The sequence below is a fragment of the Trachypithecus francoisi genome, unplaced genomic scaffold (genome assembly GCF_009764315.1).
Source record: "Trachypithecus francoisi isolate TF-2019V2 unplaced genomic scaffold, Tfra_2.0 Lachesis_group8, whole genome shotgun sequence".
NCBI lineage: Eukaryota > Metazoa > Chordata > Mammalia > Primates > Cercopithecidae > Trachypithecus > Trachypithecus francoisi.
This window is the reverse complement of record NW_022681473.1, coordinates 31,973,945-31,998,118: the sequence shown is the minus strand read 5'-3', so window position 1 is coordinate 31,998,118 and position 24,174 is coordinate 31,973,945.

The following is a 24,174-nucleotide window of genomic DNA, read 5'->3' as shown; positions in this document are numbered from 1 at the left end:
CTCAGACATTACTCCTATTAATATTTTCATTATCTATTCTGCCAGTACTTTTTTCTATTCACATATAGGTCTATAAAATTGAAATCATTCTATACATACTGCCTTGTATCTTGCTTTTCCTTGCATCGTATAATAGATAGAATTCCATTTTAACCTTATTAATTAGGCCCAGTAAAAAATATGTGTTTGGGCCGGGCGCGGTGGCTCAAGCCTGTAATCCCAGCACTTTGGGAGGCCGAGACGGGCGGATCACGAGGTCAGGAGATCGAGACCATCCTGGCTAACACTGTGAAACCCCGTCTCTACTAAAAATAAAATACAAAAAACTAGCCGGGCGAGGTGGCGGCGCCTGTAGTCCCAGCTACTCGGGAGGCTGAGGCAGGAGAATGGCGGGAACCCGGGAGGCGGAGCTTGCAGTGAGCTGAGATCCGGCCACTGCACTCCAGTCCGGGCGACAGAGCGAGACTCCGTCTCAAAAAAAAAAAAAAAAATATGTGTTTGACATTCTCCTAAAGGCCATATTTACAGGCTCATTATGATTTTGCAGCTAAACTTCAACTAATATGGTAGAGAAACATTTATGTAATGCAAAACTTAAACATTATAAGCATCCAGGACTATTTAGGGATAAAATATGATGCCTTCAACAGAAGTAAGGTTAAGGGAACGTGCGTTCTTGGGTGCAAGCAACTGAAATCAGCTCTGGCTAACATAAGCAGAATATAATTTATTGGAAGGATATTGTGAGCTCACAAAATAAGAAGGCTGGAGGAATAGATCCAGAAAATGGCAGAAGCTAAAGGAGCCTGAGCAGCAAGAGCCACAACCCAGACAATAATAGAGGAAGAGTCTGGTTAGGACGCTAGGGGGCGGAGAGGGGTCACACACAGGACTGAACTGTAGACTTGCTGTCTTGAGCATTACAAGTTTGTGCATCTGTATGTCAATCCCTGGGTTGGAGTTTCCAGATCCTGGCGCCTAGATAAGGTGCCCTTACCCTTGCTGCCACAAACCAGGGAAAAGAAACATCACCCCTCTTTGGTTTCAGTAGTGGAAGGCAGACCCTGCATCCCACTAGAGTTAAACACAACAGAGAATTGCCCCTAAATAGGAAGGAAGGTGGATGGGGGAGGAATATATACATTTCTTTGGTTCTCGTCTTAATATTCATGACAAAAAAATTACTGTGTGATCATGACCTAATCCTTGACTTTTAATCTTCTCCTTTAAATAATAAAAACAATACTTGCTCCTACTAGCTTCATTGATATGTTGTAAAGATGAATGATTTAATATCTGCTTACCATCCTAAATACCTTAGGAAAAGCATGCATCGTAGGTACAAGTTATTTTAATTAGGGAAATTATAATTAGTAAAGATCACAACATCTGCTGTGCTTCAGACACAGGTAGTAATAAATGTTACTTACTCAAAGATACTGGACACTGCAGATATTTTGCTCTAACTTCATTATATTGTATGTAAGCTGCAGTCTTAAAACTGTATTAATTTTTAGTTAACTTTTAAACTTTTTAATGTAAAATACAGTTCCAAGGCTTGGAATTGGAGAGGGGAAGAAAGATGCATAGATTGTTCAGTTGGTTGGATCTGTTACATTAATTTCACAATCTGTGAAGGAGTGGATTGCCCCTTGAATGGTAATGGAAAATTAGTTTCTTTATTTCTTCATTAAGACTGTGGGAGGAAAATTAATACTGTCTTCAGCTTTTCCAAATTAATAGAATATATCTTTATTAAAATGATGAATGTACATGACTACTTGCTTTTTGGTTGAGAGACTCTCTAACTCATGGAATAACTGAACTTAAAGCTAAGCTTTAGAAATATCTTTTTAGAAAACTGAGGTTCAATTAGGCTAAATTATTTATCCAAAGTCACACAATTCATTAAAAACAGAGCAAAACTAGTAAATTGGGTTTCTGACTCTTAATCCAGTGCTCTTTCTAATTCAGCACGCCCTTTAAAGAGGGAAAAAAGAAATTACTTTATTATCATTTTCACCCTTTTATGCCCTGAGGAGTAGAAACCCCTAATATAGAATAATAAGAGAAAATATGTAACTTTGCCTGATTTTCTTTTTGTGGGATTCAGGTGGAAAGAAATAGAGCCACTATCTTAGAAATGGCCAACTTTGGATACAACCCTTAAATCAAGTCTTTCTTTAACTCCCCCTTTCTCCATTTTATACTCCTACACAACCCCAATTCCCTGTTAACTCATTCCTCTCCCAGCATCCTTCTTCATTAAAACTCTTCTGAGGCCAGGCGCAGTAGCTCACGCCTATAATCCCAGCACTTTGGGAGGCTGAGGCAGGTGGATCACTTGAAATCAGGAGTTTGAGACCAGCCTGGCCAACATGGTGAAACCCCATCTCTACTAAGAATGCAAAAATTAGCTAGGCATGGTGGCACACTGGCATGCTCCTGTAATCCCAGCTACATGGGACAGAGCGACAGAGCAAGACTCTCTCAAAAAAAAAAAAAAAACCTCTTCTGAGATTTTATTTACTACTTTAAGTATATGTGATGCGTACACACACACGTAGATATACCCACAACCCATTTTTTTAGGAAATAAAGCATAACATTGGAGCCTCTTCTTTATCTTTCCCTGATTACATCTTCTGTCCCTTGCTCAGAAGTTAACTAGTCACTCTCCTGTAATTTCTCTTCTATCATTTTTTTGCTTGTCCTTACATGTGAATGTATTCCTAATCAATACACTGTTTAGTTTGTGCATGCTTTCAAACTTTACATAATATTGGCATAAACATACATGTTCTGAACTTCCATTTTCACTCAATATTTCATTTGTTAAGAATTGTTATATACATTGATGCATACTGCCTTAGCATATTTGTTTTCAGTACTGTATTGAATGCCATTAGATGTGCGTTAGTCTGTTTGCATTGCCCTAAAGGAATACCTTAGACTGGGTAATTTATAAAGAAAAGAGGTTTATTTGGCTCGTGGTTAGGCAGGCTATCCAAACAGCATGGCACCAGCATCTGCTTCAGGTGAGGCCTCAGGAAACTTATAATTGTGTCAGAAGGCAAAGGGGCAGCCAGCATATCATGAGGCAAGAGCAAGCAGGAGAGACAGGGAGGAGGTGCTAGACTCTTTTAAACAACCAGATCTCACATGAACACATAGAATGAGAACTCATTACTATGAGGACAGCACCAAGCCATTCAGGAGGGATCCACCCTCATAACCCAAACATCTCCCACTAGGCCTACCTCCAGCATTGCAGATCACATTTTAACAAGAGATTTGTAGGGGACAAAACATGTAAACCATATCAGATGAATCTACCAAAATATATTCCATTCTATTTCCATTCTTCTGTTGATGGTAATGGTTGACTTTTTTTTTTTTTTGGTATTACAAACAATGCTGCCAGAATATTTTTGTACCTGTCTCCTACTGAATGGAGGTGTGAGTGCTCCAGTTGCTGAGTGGTAAGTTATGGGCATCTTCAAATTTGAAATAATGACAAATGGTTTTCTGGATATATTTTTAACAATTTTGCTCCACTTAGCAGTGATTTTTAGTTCCCATTGGCCTATGTCCTTTTTAATACTTGGAAGTGTCAGATTTTTTAATTTCTTCTAATCAACAGTAGTTTTATTTTATTAACACATTGATCTAATGCATGGCAGGGTGCGGTGGCTCATACCTAGCACTTTGCAAGGCCAAGGTGGGAGGATCGCTTGAGGCCAAGAGTTCGAGACCAGCTCGAGCAACATGGTGAAACTCCATCTCTACCAAAAATACAAAAATTAATCAGGCATGGTGGCATATGCCTGTAGTCCCAGCTACTCAGGAGGTTGAGGTGGGAGGATTGCCTGAGCCTGCAAGTGGAGTTTGCAGTGAGCCAACATTGTGCCACTGCACTCCAGCCTGGGCAACAGAGAGAGAGCCTGTCTCAAAAACAGAAAAAGAAAAAAAACCCAAACTGTAACTGAAATTTAACAAATCTTTCACTTATGAATGTAGGCAACAAACCACAGTCAAATACCTATGGCTTTGTCACCAAAGAAAATCCCATTTAGAAAAAAGGGATAAGGATATTCCTTATTAGAAATAAGGAATAATAACATTTAGCATGTTTTTACATATTTATTGGCCATTCTGAATTTTCCTCTCAATATTTTAATTAGGTAGTTTGTCTTTTTATTGATTTGTAGTTCTTTATATATTTTGAACATCATTGTTTGCTAATTTTCTGTTTTGAAACTATTTCTTTCTTTTTGTGAATTGTCTTTTCAATTTTTTCAGTTTGTCCTTTGCTGAAAAAATATCATTTATCAATATTTTTCATTGAGAACATGTTTTTAGTGTCTTAAAAATTCCTTCTTCCCTTGATGTCATATATGAATTTATAAATATTCTTGTATATTTGTTTCTAAATGTTTTAAAGTTTTGCTTTTCACATGAAGTCTCTTTTTTTTCCTGCAGCCTCAATCTCCTGAGCTCAAGCAATACTCCCACCTCAGCCTTCTGAGTAGCTGGGACAACAGGAGTGCACCACTACATGCAATGAATTTTTTAATTTTTTACAGAGATGGAGTCCCACTATATTGCCTAGGCTGGTCTTGAACTCCTGGCCTCAAGCAGTCCTCCCACCTTGGCCTCCCAAAGTGCTGGAATTACAGGTATGAGTCACTGTGCTTTGGCCTACATGAGGTCTTTAAGCAGCCTAAAATTTATTTTTTTATATCATATGAGGACTGAATTTTTTCCCATATGGATAACAAATTGTCCCAGGATGATTTCTTAAACAATTCTTTAATCCTTATAATTTGCAATGCCAAATCTATTCATATGTAAATTATAAATTGTCCATGTTTCTGTTACCAGCTTCTATATTCTGTTCCACTGATTATTAGTCTAATATCACACCATCTTAATCACTATAGCTCTGCAAATCATGTGATTATCTGGTAGAGCAACTCTCCCTCAACCATATTCTTCTTCAGGAGTGTCTTAAGTTATTCTTAGCCTTTTACTTTTCTAATCAATTTTAGAATTATTTTATCAAATTTACATGAGTAGTTCTGTTGAAATTTTCATTGTATTATACTGATTTAGATTATGTTAAGGAGAATTGAATCTTCCTATCCTTGAACATGTTATTTCCATTCATTTATTTAGGTCTTCTTTGATCTCTTTCAGTAAAGTTTTAATAATTTTCCTCATAAAGTTTCCATGCCTGCCTCCTTAGTTAGATATTTTTAGAGTACCTTATTTATTGCCCTGAGATTCAACATTGACAATTAAGTTATGTCAGATGGCTTTAACTAGGAGCCTCAAATTCAGTTATCTATGGAGCCAAGTAAAAAAGATAAACATAAAAAGCAGCTCAGGTGTAAGACAGTGGAAGATGGTGAACACTGAAGGGCTCTACTAATTTCCAACCAATTGTTGCCCAACGTTTCCAGAACTTCCAAATATTCCAGGTGAGCTAGAAATTTCCGGATTCTTAAAACACTGTGCAGCCTGCCAGTTTCAATCACCCTCAGATTATTTAAAATAGAGAATGAAAAGTGAAATACTAGGTTTCAACCAGCAAGTGAGGTAGGACTTCTGAGAGCAGAAAAGAAAGAAAGCCCCTGAGATGGCCACAACAACACAAAACAGACAATAACAAGTGTTGGCAAGGATGTGGAGAAATTAGAATCCATGGCTAATGGGAATGTAAAATTGTGCAGCCACTTTGGAAAAATAGCTCGGCAGTTCCACAAAAAGTTAAACACAGAGTTATCATATGACCTAGCAAGTCCCCTTGTAGGTATATATCCAAGAGAAATGAAAGTATACGTCCACATAAAAACTTGTAAACAAATGTCCATAATGACATTATTCGTAACAGTCGAAAAATGAAAACAGCCCAAATATCCATCAGTGATGAATGGATAGATAAGAGGTAGTATATCCACAAAATAAAGTATTATTTAGCCATATAAAGGAATGAAGTACCGATGCATGCTACAGTGTGGATGAACCTTGAAAACACCATGCTAAGTGAAAGAAGCCAATCACAAAAGACCACATATTGTATGATTTCATTTACATGAAATGTTCAGAATAGCCAAATCCCCAGAGACAGAAAGATGATTAAAGTAGTTAATAGGGACTTTGTGGAGAGAGAGAGAGAATGGTGAATGACTGCTAATGAGTGGGGGTTTTATTTTGAAGATGACAAAAATGTTCTGGAATTACTTGATAGTTTCACAACCTTATGAAAATACTAAAATCACTGAATTGTATGTGTAAAAAGATGAATTTTATGGCATATGATTTATATCTTAAATTTTTAACATAGAAAAGGAGAAGAAAAAAGAAAGCAAGTGTGTGTTGGGTGTTCCTCCAACGTTAAAATCTGCCAACATAAAGCCTTTGAGATTAAAAAAATTCACTCATAACTAAAAGTGAACATGTGTGGTTATATTATTTTTGCCTTTTTTTTTTTTTTTTTTTTTTTTTTAGACAGAGTCTCACTTTGTTGCCCAGGCTGGAGTGCAGAGGCACAATCATAACTCATTGTAACCCCAAACTCTTAGCCTCAAGTGATCCTCCTGCCTCAGCCTCCCAAAGTGCTGGGATTTACAGGCGTGAGCCACTGCACCCAGCCTATTTTGCTTTTCTAATAGGCGCCCAGCCTATTCACAACCGTAATACTTTTGGTAATGTACACTTAGCAAGACCTATTCTTCTGGGTGAGAAGGAAAAAGGTTTGTTACCTCTTTTTGCTTATTAAAACTGTGTGTTATGTTTCCTTTGGTTGGTATCATCTTTCCTTTGCTAGAATTTTGGAAAAGAGATGGTAAGTGTTTGCGCCAGATCTCTACATAGGTTCTCACCCAAACTTGCCACCTTAACTCTTGAATCCCATCTTCTCCCATTTTCTAAGGAACATTTTTTCCAGCCTCATCTCCCTGAAACCACGTAGACTTACCAACATTACACACCTGCAGTTTCCCCAGACAATCCATCTCTTTTAGATCTCTATGCTTTTATACATGCTATCCTTTCTGCATGGAAACTTCTTCTGGAGTGGGCTGAGGAATGAGTATGAAAAGAGGTGGATGACTGTATTTTGGAGGCAGTGCTAACAGACTTGTTAATCAGTTGGATATGGAAAGAAGTGCAAAAGAAGGAAAGAACCAAGGATGCCTACTAAGCTTCTGACTTTAGTAACTTTTCAGATGGTACTGCCATTTTCTGAGTTTGGGAAGACTGGAGGGAAGAAGATGAGGACTAGGTTTAATGCGGCAAGTTCCAGGTATCTATGAGACATCAAGTATAGATATATTAACCTAAAGTGAGGTAATATGTCTGGAACACAGAGGAAAGATTTGTGCTAGAAATGTAAATTCGAAAGTTGTCAACACATTAGTCATATCTGAAACCATGGAAATGATCACAATTACTTAGGGATTCTCATGTTGCCCACGAGAGCCAAACAAGTTTTAGGTAGTAACAAGTTGTACCAAAATGTATTTAACAAATCTCTCCTCTTCTTCTAACATATAACTGTTCCCAGTGTTTTGTGAAACTCATGAGTAATTTTTATATTTTCCACAAATATTTATAATAATTTTTTCTAAAGAGAAACTGGCTTTTTTTAAAAAGAGGCCTGTTCAGAATAGACTCTGATGCCCAAAGTCAAGTGGAAAAAAGTAACTGTACAGTGAGAGAGAGAAGAAAAGAAGGATAAGGACTAAGTACTGTGGGGAGAAGGGTCACAGCAATGAGGATTCCAGCTCAGTGCTGTGGAGAGGGAAGACACATCTAAGGAACTTCTTCAAGTTGTGTACTGAGCACAATGTTATTAAAGCCTCTTTTACATCTCCCCTATGTAATCTTTAGTACATTCTACATTGCTGACTAAATGGTTTTCTTTCTTTTTTATTTTATTTTATTTGAGATTGAGTTTCACTCTTGTTGCCGAGGCTGGAGTGCAATGGGGCGATCCCGGCTCACTACAACCTCTGCCTCCCAGGTTCAAGTGATTCTCCTACCTCAGCCTCCAGAGTAACTGGAACTACAGGCACCTGCCACCAAGCCCGGCTAATTTTTTGTATTTTTAGTAGAGATGGGGTTTCACCATGTTGGCCAGGTTGGTCTTGAACTCCTGACCTCAAGTGATCCGCCTGCCTCTGCCTCCCAAAGTGCTAGGATTGCAGGCGTGACCCACCACACTCAGCCCTAAATGATTTTCATATAGTGAGTTCTCTATGGTGAATGTAAGTAATTGCCAAGTCTTGATTCAGGTCAGCTGGTGACGAGAAGAGACACTGCGCAGCCAGTATCTGAGCTACATTTGTTTTTTTAAAATGGCAATGCAATGAACATCTTCAGAGCTACATCTTTGCATACATCCAGGCTTACTTTGGTAGCATAAGTTGCTAAATACTGGGTTAAAAGGACTGAATCATTTTTAAGGCTTTTTACATGTGTTGCCAAATGGCCCTCCAGAAAAGTTGAACCAATGTATCACCAGTAGACTATTTGAGTATTCATTTCCTCTTACTACATTTTAATCTTTATCAAATTAATGGGAAAAAGTGGTTGTCCCCTGTTTTGACCAGGTATCATCCACTAAATTTTTTTAACATTGCCTTGAACAGTCTCTTTGTCTCCATTCATTCACTACATCAATTCATTCTGTATGCCCCTGCCAGATTAATCTTCTTAGAGTAGGGCTCCTATGACACTATTCCCCTGTTAAAAAATTTTCCATGACGCCTCAATACCTACTGACTCATGTACAAATTCTTCAGTCTGTCATTTAAAACACTCTGCCATACAGCCTCACCACATGTTGCTAACTTATTTAAGCCTCCACTTTCCCTACACATGCCCTATGATCCAGTCAAAATCATACAGTCATTGCTTTCCAAAATATGACCCACAATTTCTCATCTCCATGTCATAATAGTCCAGTGATGAAAATTCATATCATGAGTGCTACAAATCTCCCCTCCCCTGCCCATGGCAGATATTGTTAATTAATCATCACAGACTTTCCCACTGAGCTGGGATACAGTATCTCTACATAGTGCTACTCACTGCCACTACCAATAAACTGGAACTGGCACTTATGGTGAAACTAACTTGCCAATCCTGTAATAGTCCTTTCACCTAGTTGGCCTTTACTCCAGGTCCTCTTCTTGAATTTGTTCCCACCAATTGAGGTTCACTTCAAATGCTCCCTCCTCTGTTGCACTTTCCACATGGAATTTTCTAAGTACATTACATGGCTCTTACAATTCTACGTCATTTGGCCTTGTTTGGTTACTTGTGTGCTGTCCTCTGCCCTTTTGAGTCATAAGTGTATTAAGTCAGTAAAAGTAGTAAAGAGTTCAGATTCTAGAGCCAGACTACATTAGCTCAAATCCTGGCTCTGTCCTAACTAGCTGTCAGCCCTTGGGCAAGTTGTTTAACATCTTTGAGCTATAGTGCCCTCATCTGTAAAATGGGCATAATAATTGGATCTACTGCAGAAAGTTGTGAGAATTCTATAAGAAAATGCAAGTCAAGTGCTTAGCCAAGTGCCACACACATATTAAGTCTTTAAAATGTCACATATTTCTCAAAACATAAACATAGAGTTACCATATAGTCCAGCAGTTCCACTCCTAGGTGTATATGCTCAAGAAAATGGAAAATATAGGTTCACACAAAAACTTGTACATGAATGTTCATAGCGGCATTATTCATAATAGCCAAAAATTAGAAACAGCCCAAATGTCTATCAGCTAATGAAGGTTGAACAAAATGCCGTATATCCACACAATGGATTATTTAACCATAAAAAGGAGTGTGTACTGATACATGCTACAATAAAGATGAACTTTGAAAACATTATATTAAGAGAAATAAGCCAGTCACAAAAGACTACATATTGTATGATTCCATTTATATGAAATGTCCAGAATAGGCAAATCCATAGAGACAGAAAGTAGGTTAGTGGTTGACAGGGGCTGGGGGAATGGGAAATGGAGAGTGACTACTTAGTCACTCCCCATTTTGGGGGCCATGAAAATGTTCTATAATTAGATAGTGGTGTTGGTTGCACAGCATTGTAAATATACTGTAAGTTCCTGTGTTGTACTCTTTAAAATGGTTAATATGGTAAATTTTGTTATGTAAATTTTATCTCAGTTAAAAAATGTTTTTTATATTACCATTCATTCTTATGTCCCCCAGAGCACTTAAGGAGATATTATTAGGACAGTGATTTTTTTTTTTTCAGGAAAAGATATGTAATATGGTCTTAAATGCAAAGAGGAAACATTTGAGTAACCTCTGTTATTCAAATTATCATGATTACGATTTCCATACAGGACAAACCATAGATAAAATGATTATTTTTCTGTAGGAATTCCAAGAATAGACTAGGCCCAAATGAAAACAAGAGTTTCCACAATCTTGGGATTACACTTGACTGAAATGCAACTCAGCAAAAAACAGAAATAGGGAACTTAAAAAAAAACAACAAATAGCCAATGAGTGTGTAAAAATATGCTAATTAAAACAATAAGGGGTTCCTTTTTTTTTTTTTTTTGACCTAGGTTCTCACTCTGTCACCGAGGCTGGAGTGCAGTGGCTGGAACACAGTTCACTGCATCCTTGACCCCCTGGACTCAAACAATCCTCCCATCTCAGCCTCCCAAGTAGCTGAGACAACAGGTGTGTGCCGCCACACCTGACTAATTTTTGTATTTTGTAGAGACAGAGTTTCGTCATGTTGCCCAGGCTGGTCTTGAACATCTGGGCTCAAGTGATCCCCTTGCCCTAGCCTCCCAAAGTGCTGGGATTATAGGCGTGAACCACTACACATAACCAAGAGGCTATTTTTAAACCATTTTCTTAAAATGTTTATGTCCACTATTTGAAAAGGGACAATGCTTGTCATTTATCATTATATGGAGGTGGCCATATACATTTATAATCCTTTCTGGAAGTTCATTTGATAACCTGTATAATACATACATATGTGTATGGATGGGAGAAGGCCTGGAATGATGTACTGCAAGTGGTGAACTAGGAAGTGGAATTAGGCATTTTTCTTCTCTTTCCTTATCTCCTAATTTTTCTATAATAAATATAAATATTGCTTTTGTAATAGAAAATAATAGAAGTATTTCTTAACTTTTCAAAAAGTCATTTGAAAGTAGAGGGGGAGTCAGTTCACTTTGTTGAAGTCAACTTGTTATTTTTTAAAAACCAAAGAATAAACTGGAACTTTTTTTGAGACACAGTCTCACTCTGTCACTCAGGCTGGAGTGCAGCCTCGATCTCCCAGGCTCAAGCAATCCTCCCACCTCAGTCTCCCAAGTAGCTGGAACTTGGGCATGTGACACCATGTCCCACTAATTTTTCTGGTTTTTTGTAGAGATGAGAGTCTCACTATGTTGCCTAGGTTGGTCTCAAACTCCTGGTATCAAGCAATCCTCATGCCTCAGCCTCCCAAAGTGGTGGGATTACAGGTGTGAGCCACCACACTCATCCTGAACTTTTTTGATATATGTAGAAAATGATAAGTAAAATACAGAAATAACTGAAGAGGCATTAAATATGTTATTAGAGAATGATCATGAAATATCTTTATAAATCAGCAACACAAAAGTGCAATAGTTAAGTTCCTGAAAATAGATGAGGCAATAATCTCTTACGTTTAAGAACAGAGTCTCCACACTTATTGAAGTGAATTACTAAATTGCCTTCTAAAGTGGTTATTCCGGTAGTGAGCAGAAAGTGCCCTTTTCACCATACCCTTCCCAGCACTGAATGTGTCATTATTTTTTTCTCTTTGTCAATCTAACTGACAAAACAAAACAAAACAAAACAAAAAAACTTATTTAAATTTTTATCATTTTGATTGCTAGTGAAGCTGAACATTTTCTGAGGTTTACTAATTGGCTATTTTTATTTCTTCTTTTGTGAATCATCTATGTGTTGTATCTGTTTTTTAACTCATCTTTTTTCTTGATTTGTTTTAGTACTTTAAAGAGTAAAGATCTCTACCTTTTATCTATCATATATGTTGCAAATATTTTCCCGATTTGTCATTTGCTTTAATAGTGTCTTACCATGTCTGAAAATGTTTAATTTTGATAAGGTCAAATTTATCAATCTCTACATTTGTAATTTTTCTTTTGCTTTTGTTATTAGAGAGTTCTTCACTCCAGGAGAAGATATTATCCACACATATTTTCTTCTCGTTCTTTTATAGGGTATTTTTTCATTTAATTCTTAAAGTCATCTGGAATTTATTTTGAAGTAAGATGTGAGAGTGGCAACAAACTTTTAAAAATGTAGTTTTACAACATTACGCATTACAACAGACTCTATACAAATAAAATATTCTCAATATTAAATGTGTCCAAAAAAATCATTAACTTAATACGACAGAATTTCCTGACATAAGTATTTAAATGATTCTATAGAGTTCATTTTTAAAAGTCTTGGGCTTTGTGCAAACTTATGTTAACAGTTTTAAAAAGTCCTTTTACTTATTTTACTAATAAACTTCTATATTATTTGGATGTCTTACAAGGGTACAAATTGCACTGCTATTTAAAAATTGCAATTTTCTTTTTTAAAAAGAAAGAAAAAAGTATACCTTTTATTTCCTGAAAAGGTGATACCATATGTCAGAGTCAGATCTTGAATTTCACCTTTTCATGACTGAAAGAGAACAAAAGAATCTCTTCATAAGTCATAGGGTATGAATCATAAGTGCAGTTACTGAATGATTAAGTAAATTCAGATGCTAAGGGGGTAAAGTGGAAATCCTATTGGATAGAAACCAGAAACCCCAGTTACAATGCTCCTCCTGATTCACTTACTAAATTTCCTTGTAACTCAGGAAACCCGAAATGTTTCCATAATTAATACTTCTCTTCTTCAGAGCTCAGCTGTTATTTCAGTGTGCATCAATTCTCAAAGGCCCATTGAAGGGAGGGGAATACCAGAGGTAAATGGTTTGGGAATAACACATATGTCATTTTACTGCTAATGAGATTGAAATAGAAATGTATTTTAAGAAACTTAACCTTCCTTTCAATTTCCACAATGTCTGAACAAACTTTCTTTTCTCTTTTTCCATAGTTCAGCTTCTTGAGATGTTAACTGTATACAGAAATGCTCACAGAAAGATGCATACTCCGTAAATTGATGTTACTAACATTCATGCAAATACATACAGAATAACATTGATGTAGGTAACCACATGCTTGCTCACAAGAGTATGTATCGTCAGGTTTATCTGTAGCATGTTGATGACATGGACTAACAGAATCAGGTAATCAGCACATTTGGGAAGATCATTTATGACTAAAGAGTTCTGAGTCCACAGTTGGTAAGGAGCCTTTTGCCTAATGCTATCTAGGCCCTTGGGCTCTGCAATATAAACGTCCTGGAATAGTTTGACCAAAAATGATGAATAGGAGGATTTATTTATTAATTCATTCAGTAAGTATTAATTTAGCATCTGCCAGGTCCTGAGGAAAGCAATTCTGTTGAATCATATGAAATTGCTGATATTTGGCTGTTTTTTTTATTTACATAAGTGACAATTTCATATGATTAAACCTAAGAAAATTATAGAAACTTCTTAGGGAAAGAAAACAAGAAAACGTTGAGAATCATAAGAAAAAAAAATTTTGGGCCGGGCGCGGTGGCTCAAGCCTGTAATCCCAGCACTTTAGGAGGCCGAGACGGGCGGATGACGAGGTCAGGAGATCGAGACCATCCTGGCTAACACGGTGAAACCCCGTCTCTACTAAAAAATACAAAAAACTAGCCGGGCGAGGTGGCGGGCGCCTGTAGTCCCAGCTACTCGGCAGGCTGAGGCAGGAGAATGGCGTAAACCCGGGAGGCGGAGCTTGCAGTGAGCTGAGATCCGGCCACTGCACTCCAGCCTGGGCGACAGAGCGAGACTCCGTCTCAAAAAAAAAAAAAAAGAAAAAGAAAAAAAATTTTGAAGTAATGACTTAGAAGAAATAAGAGGGAAGGAAAAGAGACAGAAACATAAAATTGTGAAATAGGAACAGGGGAACATACAAACAAAAATAGAAGAAAATAAGGAAAACATATAACGATAAAAACTGGTACCATCTTAAGAATTAATTTAATTTATTCAGTATTTATTGTGTCTATATAAACAATCTCATAGTAGATTCAATACATCCCTCAAAATAAAGAAAAGACATTGTTCTCTTTGAAGATGAAAAACAGGGCTAGGCATGGTGGCTCATGTCTGTAATTCCAGCACTTTGGGAGGCCAAGTTGGGAGGATCAGTTGAAGCCAGGTGTTTGAGGCCAGCCTGTCCAACATGGTGAAAACTTGTCTTTAAAAAAGAAAAAAAGAAAAAGAAAAAAGAATGAAAGACAGATCAATATTCCCAATATTTTAAGATTATAAATCTTAAAATATTGAAAATAGGCTGGGCATAGTGGCTCATGCCTGTAATCCCAGCACTTTGGGAGGCTGAGGAGGGTGGATCACCTGAGATCAGGAATTCGAGACCAGCCTGACCAACATGGCAAAACACCATCTCTACTAAAAATACAACAATTAGCCAGGCATGGTGGTGGGCATTTGTAATCCCACCTACTTGGGGGGCTAAGGCAGGAGAATCACTTGAACCCAGGAGGTGGAGGTAGCAGTGAGCCAAGATCATGACATTACATTCCAGCCTTGGCAACAGAGCAAGACTCTGTCTCAAAAATAAATAAATAAATAAATTCTGAAGATAAAGAGAAAATGAAAAAAAATTTGAGGCAGTGGCAGAGCTAAAACAGGGAAATAATAGTAGATATACTACAAGAAAGATACATAAATTCAATACAAACCCAAGAAAAACATAGCAAAATTGGAAAGAAATAAAGTAGAAGTTCTGATAACAGAAAAATTCTGCAATAATATCACCTGATAACACAGAAATCAAATCAAATTATCAGAGTACAGAGGCCAATTACAGTATATCTAAAAAAAAAAAAAAAACACCTTTTTATTTTTTAATTTTTTTTATTATACTTTAAGTTCTAGGGTACATGTGCATAACATGCAGGTTTGTTACATATGTATACTTGTGCCATGTTGGTGTGCTGCACCCATCAACTCGTCAGCACCCATCAATTCATCATTTATATCAGGTATAACTCCCAATGCAATCCCTCCCCCCTCCCTCCTCCCCATGATAGGCCCCAGTATGTGATGTTCCCCTTCCCGAGTCCAAGTGATCTCATTGTTCAGTTCCCACCTATGAGTGAGAGCATGTGGTGTTTGGTTTTCTGTTCTTGTGATAGTTTGCTAAGAATGATGGTTTCCAGCTGCATCCATGTCCCTACAAAGGACGCAAACTCATCCTTTTTTATGGCTGCATAGTATTCCATGGTGTATATGTGCCACATTTTCTTAATCCAGTCTGTCACTGATGGACATTTGGGTTGATTCCAAGTCTTTGCTATTGTGAATAGTGCCGCAATAAACATACGTGTGCATGTGTCTTTATAGCAGCATGATTTATAATCCTTGGGTATATACCCAGTAGTGGGATGGCTGGGTCATATGGTACATCTAGTTCTAGATCCTTGAGGAATTGCCATACTGTTTTCCATAATGGTTGAACTAGTTTACAGATCCACCAACAGTGTAAAAGTGTTCCTATTTCTCCACATCCTCTCCAGTTCCTGCTGTTTCCTGACTTTTTAATGATTGCCATTCTAACTGGTGTGAGATGGTATCTCATTGTGGTTTTGATTTGCATTTCTCTGATGGCCAGTGATGATGAGCATTTTTTCATGTGTTTGTTGTCTGTATGAATGTCTTCTTTTGAGAAGTGCCTGTTCATATCCTTTGCCCACTTTTTGATGGGGTTGTTTGATTTTTTCTTGTAAATTTGTTTAAGTTCTTTGTAGATTCTGGATATTAGCCCTTTGTCAGATGAGTAGATTGCAAAACTTTTCTCCCATTCTGTAGGTTGCCTGTTCACTCTGATGGTAGTTTCTTTTGCTGTGCAGAAGCTCTTCAGTTTAATTAGATCCCATTTGTCAATTTTGGCTTTTGTTGCCATTGTTTTTGATGTTTTAGACATGAAGTCCTTGCCCATGCCTATGTCCTGAATGGTATTGCCTAGGTTTTCTTCTAGGATTTTTATGGTTTTAGGTCTAACATTTAGGTCTTTAATCCATCTTGAATTAATTTTTGTATAAGGTGTAAGGAAGGGATCTAGTTTCAGCTTTCTATATATGGCTAGCCAGTTTTCCCAGCACCACTTATTAAATAGGGAATCCCTTCCCCATTTCTTGTTTTTGTCAGGTTTGTCAAAGATCAGATGGTTGTAGATGTGTGGTATTATTTCTGAGGGCTCTGTTCTGTTGCATTGGTCTTTATCTCTGTTTTGGTACCAGTACCATGCTGTTTTGGTTACTGTAGCCTTGTAGTATAGTCTGAAGTCAGGTAGCTTGATGCCTCCAGCTTTGTTCTTTTTGCTTAGGATTGTTTTGGCAATGAGTGCTTTTTTTTTGGTTCCACGTGAACTTTAAAGTAGTTTTTCCAATTCTGTGAAGAAAGTCATTGGTAGCTTGATGGGGATGGCACTGAATCTATAAATTACCTTGGGCAGTATGACCATTTTCATGAGATTGATTATTTCTATCCATGAGCATGGAATGTTCTTCCATTTGTTTGTGTCCTCTTTTATTTCATTGAGCAGTGGTTTGTAGTTCTCCTTGAAGAGGTCCTTCACATCCCTTGTAAGTTAGATTTCTAGGTATTTTGTTCTCTTTGAAGCAATTGTGAATGGGAGTTCACTCGTGATTTGGCTCTCTGTTTGTCTGTTATTGGTGTATAGGAATGCATGTGATTTTTGCACATTGATTTTGTATCCTGAGACTTTGCTGAAGTTGCTTATCAGCTTAAGGAGATTTTGGGCTGAGATGATGGACTTTTCTAAATATGCAATCATGTCATCTGCAAACAGGGACAATTTAACTTCCTCTTTTCCTAACTGAATACCCTTTATTTCTTTCTCCTGCCTGATTGCCCTAGCCAGAACTTCCAACACTATGTTGAATAGGAGTGGTGACAGACGGCATCCCTGTCTTGTGCCAGTTTTCAAAGGGAATGCTTCCAGTTTTTGCCCATTCAGTATGATATTGGCTGTGGGTTTGTCATAAATAGCTCTTATTATTTTGAGATACATCCCATCAATACCTAATTTATTGAGTTTTTAGCATGAAGGGCTGTTGAATTTTGTCAAAGGCATTTTCTGCATCTATTGAGATAATCATGTGGTTTTTGTCTTTGATTCTGTTTATATGATGGCTTACGTTTATTGATTTGCATATGTTGAACCAGCCTTGCATCCCAGGGATGAAGCCCACTTGATCATGGTGGATAAGTTTTTTGATGTGCTGCTGGATTCAGTTTGCCAGTATTTTATTGAGGATTTTTGCATCGATGTTCATCAGGGATATTGGTCTAAAATTCTCTTTTTTTGTTGTATCTCTGCCAGGCTTTGGTATCAGGATGATGTTGGCCTCATAACATGAGTTAGGGAGGATTCTCTCTTTTTCTATTGATTGGAATAGTTTCAGAAGGAATGGTACCGGCTCCTCTTTGTACCTCTGGTAGAATTCGGCTGTGAATCCGTCTGGTCCTGGACTTTTTTTGGTTGGTAGGCTGTTAATTATTGCCTCAATTTCAGAACCTGTTGTTGGTCTATTCAGGGACGCAGCTTCTTCCTGGTTTAGTCTTGGGAGGGTGTATGTGTCCAAGAATTTATCCATTTCTTCTAGGTTTTCTAGTTTATTTGCATAGAGGTGTTTACAGTATTCTCTGATGGTAGTTTGTATTTCTGTGGGATCGGTGGTGATATCCCCTTTATCATTTTTTATTGTGTCTATTTGGTTCTTCTCCCTTTTCTTCTTTATTAGTCTTGCTAGTGGTCTATCAATTTTGTTGATCTTTTTAAAAAAAAACCAGCTCCTGGATTCATTGATTTTTTGAAAGGTGTTTTGTATCTCTATCTCCTTCAGTTCTGCTGTGATCTTAGTTATTTCTTGTCTTCTGCTAGCTTTTGAATGTGTTTGCTCTTGCTTCTCTAGTTCTTTTAATTGTGATGTTAGGGTGTCAATTTTAGATCTTTCCTGGTTTCTCTTGTGGGCATTTAGTGCTATAAATTTCCATCTATACACTAGTTTAAATGTGTCCCAGAGATTCTGGTACATTGTATCTTTGTTCTTATTGGTTTCAAAGAACATCTTTATTTCTGCCTTCATTTCGTTATTCGTTATGTACCCAGTAGTCATTCAGGAGCAGGTTGTTCAGTTTCCATGTAGTTGAGCAGTTTTGAGTGAGTTTCTTAATCCTGAGTTCTAGTTTGATTGCACTGTGTTCTGAGAGACAGTTTGTTATAATTTCTGTTCTTTTACATTTGCTGAGGAGTGCTTTACTTCCAACTATGTGGTCAATTTTGAAATAAGTGTGATGCAATGCTGAGAAAAATGTATATTCTGTTGATTTGAGGTGGAGAGTTCTGTAGACATCTATTAGGTCCACTTTGTGCAGAGTTGAGTTCAATTCCTGGATATCCTTGTTAACTTTCTGACTCGTTGATCTGTCTAATGTTGACAGTGGGGGGGTTAAAGTCTCCCATTATTATTGTGTGGGAGTCTAAGTGTCTTTGTAGGTCTCTAAGGACCTGCTCTATGAATCTGGGTGCTCCTGTATTGGGTGCATATATATTTAGGATAGTTAGCTCTTCTTGTTGAATCTGAAAATTTTGTTTGTTTTTGTTTTGCTTTGTTTTGTTTTGACACAGTCCCGCTCTGTTGCCCAGACTAGAGTGCAGTGGTGCAATCTCGGCTCACTGCAACCTCCACCTCCCAGGTTCACATGATTCTCCTGCCTCAGCCTCCAGAGTAGCTGGGATTACAGGCATGCATTACCATTCCCAGCTAAATTTTGTATTTTTAGTGAAGACGAGGTTTCACCATTTTGACCAGTCTGGTCTCGAACTCCTGACCTCAAGTGATCCGCCTGCTTCAGATTCCTAAAGTGTTAGGATTACAGGCGTGAACCACCACGCCTGGCCCCTAAAAATGTTTTCCTATGTCTTTTGTCACATAGAGATTTCCCATCAACTTCCCATTTTATATAATTGTGAGTGAACCATTTATAAAATATATAATTTGTGTTTAAGACAAATTCTAAAATTTTTATTTGTATATGATTGATTTCCTTTTATATAATATACAAATTATATAAAAGCAAGTAATTCAAGACTATCCAGGGTGAGAAAGAATAATTAGAACATTACTTAAATAGAATTTTAGAACAGGAAGGAATCTTAGAGTTCATGCAGACCAAACTCCCAATGTCTCAGAAGAGGCAGAGAGAATTCAGAGAAGTGACTTGTTCAAAGTCATCTACCCAGAGAGAAGCAGACTTAGGATTAGAACTTATTGTTTCATTCACTTAACAATCAGGAAGTCCTGCTACATGCCAGCCAAGTGAGGTACTAAGCAGCAAAAATACAAACATGGGTAAATTTTGCTCCTTGGCTCTCAAGGGACTGTCAGGATTAAAATGTCGAGGGTGGGTAAGGAACATCCATAAACTTTACTAAAGCCATTAGTAAGCATCAGTAAAAGAAACCATGCTTTAAAATCCACATTTTATACTTCAAAACTCAGTTAAGCCTGGTGCCGTGGCTTATGCCTGTAATTCCAGCACTTTGGGAGGTCAAGGCAGGAAGATCACTTGAACCCAGGAATTCCAGACCAGCCTGAGCAACATGGCAAAACCCCTGTCTCTACAAACAATACAAAAATTAGCCAGGTATGATGGCATGTGCCTGAGGTCCCAGCTACTCTGAAGGCTGAGGCAGGAGGATCGTTTGAGCCCAGGAGGTTAAGGCTGCAGTGAGCCATGAAACTGCCACTACACTCCAGCCTCAGCGATAGAGTGAGACCCTGTCTCCAAAAAACAAAACAAAACTCTCAGTTCACACTTCATTTGAGAGTGTCAAGCCAGGGCAGTACATAAAATAATAAAGGAGAATCCTTCACCAAAGGAGGATACACAGATCCTGGTTGGTATATTTCCTAATAGAACTTCCATGTAATGTGTGTCTTTCAGTCAGTACCAACATCATTAACACTTCATTATTGTCTTTCTCTGATGCAGATTTTTTTTTTTTTTTCTGAGATGGAGTTTCGTTCTTGTTGCACAGGCCGGAGTGCAATGGCGCCATCTCGGCTCACCACAACCTCCGCCTTCCAGGTTCAAGCAATTCTCCTGCCTCAGTCTCCCAAGTAGCTGGGATTATAGGCATGCGCCACCACGCCTAGCTAATTTTGTATTTTTAGTAGAGATGGGGTTTCTCCATGTTGGCCAGGTTGGTCTCGAACTCCCGACCTCAGGTGATCCGCCTTCCTCGGCCTCCAAAAGTGCTGGGATTACAGGAGTGAGCTACCACGCTCAGCCTCTGATGCAGAATTAACCAGTGATTCTTAAACACTGTCAATTGCATAGGTAGAAATGCATAATTTGTTTAAACTCCTTTTTCACATGTTGTGTTTGGAAAGTACGGTTTTGCAATTGATGCCAAATAATCTTTGCTTAGAATATCATGATTACCTGAATATGAGTTTACAAAAAAATAGGCCAAAAATTGTGTGGCACTCAGAAAGTAAGATTATGATGAGAAAATAAGGCTGATAAGTGTATAATAGGTGTAAAAATGCCAACATCAGTACAGAGTGACAGTTCTGTGGCCAGCCATGACACAAGTCCCTGTCATAGGTCCCTGGGGGCAGCTCCAGTGCACTCAAAGAGCTATGAAGATTACTATATTTTCAGCATGACACGTAGGCCTTATTACTACTCACAGTGTGACATGAAATCAGATGATCCCTCACAGTGTTCTTTTATTTAATTTTTTCATTATTAACAATCATTGTTCTTAAATGGTAGAATTAAATAAAAGTTCTGTTCAAAAGTGTCCTTAAAGGGCTTTAAGCAAATGTTTAAAATAAAATTCTTAACCCCTTTACTGATTTGTTGAATCTGAGAATACCTGCATATAGATATATAATCAACCTGGAATAGTAGGAGTCTTTCATTTCTCACTTGCTGAGTATACTGAGATAAACTAAAACAGCAAACAATTGATGTTGAAATGTCAAGGCTAAAATGTCACGGAAACAGCAAGTTCAATAAAGTTGCATCTCCTGAAGAGGCTAATGATAGTCATCGATGTGTCTTTAACGATGTGGATATGACTTTACTTACAGAGCTTCATGGCTGCAACCTTAACATCTCCTGTCACAGTCCTTGAGTCCACCCTCATGCCCACACAGTAAAGTGAGTTTTCATTTCATTCTTGAATTCACACAGGTAAGTGGGTGGGTATGTGCTCAAATTCAGAGATGCATTATCACATTAATCCAAGTCCATTAATCTCATTGCTCTGATTTTGTTCTTATTTCCTCTGAAACTAAATAAGTCTTTACCTACTGCCCTTTATCACTTGATAACAACTCAAAAAAAAAAAAAGAAAAGAAAAAAAGGCACTGGAGTCAAGAACCAGGCTACTACTTGGCCGATGACTATTCATTTACTTCATGCTTCAGTAACCCTCTTTGTAAAATGAGAATTATAATATCTAGTCCAACTCCACAGATAACCAGAATAAGAAAAACACTATCTGTGAGAACACTTAAAATGCTTTGGAAGAAAGGCATAAGAATATTATAACATTATTATTATTATTATTATTATTATTATTATTATTGAGATGGAGTTTCGTTCTTGTTGCCCAGGCTGGAGTGCAGTGGCGCGATCTTGGCTCACTGCAACCTCTGCCTCCCAGGTTCAAGTGATTCTCCTGCCTCAGCCTCCCGCGTAGCTGGAATTACAGGTGCCCACCACCATGCCCGGCTAATTTTTTTGTATTTTTAGTAGAGACGGGGTTTCACTATGTTGGCCAGGCTGGTCTCGAACTCCTGACCTCATGATCTGCCCGCCTAGGCCTCCCAAAGTTCTGGAGTTACAGGTGTGAGCTACCGTGCCTGACCAAGAATATTATAACTTTAAATAGCAGATGGCACAAAATAAAATGAATACGGCAAGGAAATAATAGAAGAAATCAGCCATCTTGGGCACTGTTGTTACTGGTTTTTCTCATTTCTCTCTTTGCCATCTAACCTCAAAATATCTTGCAGCTCCGTAGCAACTGAAGTCTGTGTGCATGCTGCCAAATGCTGTAACATTCTCTAGGACTCAGTGTTACAGGGAAACACACAGGGATGTAATTCACTGCTGAGAAACAGACTTTCATTTCTCTGTCTGCCTCCCTCTCTGTCTATAAACTCTGATGTTTGATGTAAGCACAAGGCCTCATTTGTTTTGGTCCAAATATCCAGATATGTGGGCGGACTCATTTTACCAAGGAATGTCATCAAAGTTCACAAATGCTGATTCCATAGCATGAGGCATTTGACCATTGGCCTCTCCCCAAAGTAGTGGGAAATGAAGCACTTTTCTTACCTGAAAATAAATTGCTTTTGCTCCATTGAAATGTATTCAGCATGAACAACGTAGAAAGCACTCCCCTGGGTACTATGGAGGATGCAAAAATGAGTAAGTCAGTTCTTGCACTTGATGAGAATTTTACAGGCCCACATTCTCAGACACAGGTCTCAGCCAGATTAAGTTCTCCTCCATAACAGATGCTGTGGTGTCCATCTCCCCACCAGGAGGTCTCAGTGCTGTAGCTTAACTCAATGAATAAACAGGAAAATGGGTGTTCTAGTGAAAATGTTTCCTATTCTTGTGTTCAACCACAATAAACCATGTCTGGCCTCTTCATAGTCTGATCTCAATTGCTTGAATAAGAGAGAGGGAAGAATCCATCATAGAAATAGTTTAGACCACGAGGCAGACAAATGGAAAGTGAAGAGGGATTGGAAGAAGGAAAAGGAAAAGCACTGCCTAGAAGGAATCAGTGAAAACAAAATTTCTGCAGAAAACTTAAGAAGAATTCAGTTGATTATCAATAATCATAATAAAATAGACAATATCCTTTCGGAGGAAAAAAACAGAATTTGGTAAAAATTGCATTAGTCAAAAATTTGAGTCCAGGAACGGTGGTTCACGCCTGTAAACCCAGCACTTTGGGAGGCTGAGGTGTGCGGATCACATGAGGTCAGGAGTTTGAGAACAGCCTGGCCAACATGGTGAAACCCCCTCTCTCCTAAATGTACAAAAAATTAGCCAGGCATGGTGGTGGACGCCTGTAATCCCAGCTACTCAGGAGGCTGAGGCAGGAGAATCGCTTGAACCCAGGAGGTGGAGGTTACAGCGAGCTGAGATTGTGCCACTGTACTCCAGCCTGGGTGACAGAGCAAGACTCTGTCTCAAGAAAAAAAAAAAAAAGAAGGAGGAAAAATGTTTCCCTTGGCCCCCATCAAGTGCCAGGTCACTTTGACCAAAGCATAAATAGTGTTTCAAAGAATTGTTAAGCATGTTCTTTGGATAAAGAAGGTTGTGACCATCACCTGGCATAGGTCCTCTGTCCACCTGCTGCATTCATTACTTGATGCAGCAGTTCTTGAAGTCTTTAATCAAGACCTTTTTACACTCTTTTACATTATCAAGGACCCCAAAGAGCTTTCACTTATGTGAATTGCATTTAATGATATTTATTATCTAACATTAAAACTGAGAAATTTTCAAAATATTATTTGAAATCAAGACAACATAGCATACTTTTTGTTATGTTTATGCATAGACTCAAGGAAAAGATCAAGATTTCAAGATAATTATTTGAGAAAAATGAGGTTATAGCTATCCTAGTAGATATGAACAAAGAGAACTAATCAAAGTGCAAAAGCAGTAGCCAAGAGAGTTGGTGGACACCTGTAGTTCCAGCTACTCTGGAGGATGGGACAGGAGGATCTCTTGAGCCCAGGAGTTTAAGGAGTCAGCCGGAGCAACAAAGTGAGACTCCCTACTCTGAAAAAGAAAAAAAGAAAAGAAAAAAATTAAGTTCAGAAGTACTGAGAATGAATTTTATTAATCTCTATAAATCTACATAAATCTCTATAAAATGTACGTACTGATAC